Below are 1,524 nucleotides of genomic sequence, written 5' to 3'. Positions count from 1 at the left end.
CGCGCAGAGGCGGAGAGGCGTTGGAGTGTGTACGTGGAAGCTCGCGAGACGTCGGCTTCGGGGCCGCCGGCTCCGGAGGCGAGGGGCGGGGCCATCGTCCTGAACGTGGCGGGGCGGGGCCAGAGAGAAGGGTGTGTCCCGCCGGTGTCTAGGTGGGGCGTGCCGCCCGCAGGTATCGCGTCGACCGCTCTGCTTCAGCGTTCACATCTGTACGATGAAGACAGTACTGCCTTACCCACAGCATTATTACAGGGCTTCAGTACTTGCAGAGAGTACCTTACTTTTTGGTACTCTAAGCACTCAATAAGCTTTTGTTAAATAAAAATAAACGTCATTTGAGCGCTCCTTATCAGGTACCGTGCCAAGAGTATTACACAAGTCCTTCTGCGCAGTCAGGTATGATGTCACCTATTTTCGTGATGAGTAAATTGAGGATCCAAAAAGTTGAGTAACTTGCCTATGGTCACAGCCTGGTTTGTGCTGGAGAGCTTAAAAAAAACTGTAGGTAATGGTAACAAACGTGTTGATTTCTTAAATTATACATTTTCTTGTGCATATGAACACATCTTAGGGATTATGCCATTTTTAAAGAAATGACCATGGTGAGGCTCACGCACTCGAAGATGATCAGCAGAAGGTGGTAGAGGGCTTTATGAGAAGTAAATAGGGTGAGGTGGGTAGGAGCCAGGCAGGGAAGGGAGGGAGGCAGAGGAAGAGGCTGGGTGCGGGTGGGGGGTGTTGGTAAGGAGGGAGATGCAGGACCTCCACTGGCCTGTGGTGCCCAAAGCCTCCGCAGTGGGGAGAGGACCCCCAAGGAGATAAGATCTGGAGGAGAATGCACCTTGGTGAGCATTGGTTGCGCCTTGAGAGGAAGAAAGAATGAATTTCAAAGTAGGAAACATGGGTTCTATTTTCTTTTCTTTTCTTTTGACATTTTGTTTATTCATTGGACACACACACACAGAGAACAAGCTGGGGGAGCAGCAGAGGGAGAGAGAAGCAGGCTTTCCAGGGAGCAGAGAGCCCGATGGGACTAAGCAGATGCCTTACTGGACTAAGCCACCCAGGCGCCCCTCCCACTCACCTGCTTCTAGTGTAACAATATCAGAGGTTGGTGAGCAGCAATGTTGAGCAAGAAGATCCCTCAAACACTGCTAGTCATGTGTAAAGTGATACAAACGATGAAGCGTGTGGCATTACCTAGGAAAGCAGGAGATACATACATATGCCTAGAAACTCCACTTGGCATATATTTTAAAGTGTACACCTGAGAGAGTGCTTATCATAGTGTGCCCCAAAGACCCCTGGGAGCCTCTGAAACCCTCCCAGTAGGGTCTGAGATTCTCTGAGTGGAGGCTTTTTATTCATCATGTATCTCAACCGAAACAACAAAATAATGGATTGAAAATAAAAAAGCAGATGAGCACTTAGCTCATGAATCCTGATATTAAAAAGATTTACAAAAATAAGCAGCAATATCACTCACCACTAAATTTTTACTCAGAATATATGGCTATTTTTCAT

Source organism: Mustela nigripes, chromosome 12 (assembly GCF_022355385.1).
Source record: "Mustela nigripes isolate SB6536 chromosome 12, MUSNIG.SB6536, whole genome shotgun sequence".
NCBI lineage: Eukaryota > Metazoa > Chordata > Mammalia > Carnivora > Mustelidae > Mustela > Mustela nigripes.
This window is presented reverse-complemented; position numbering follows the sequence as displayed.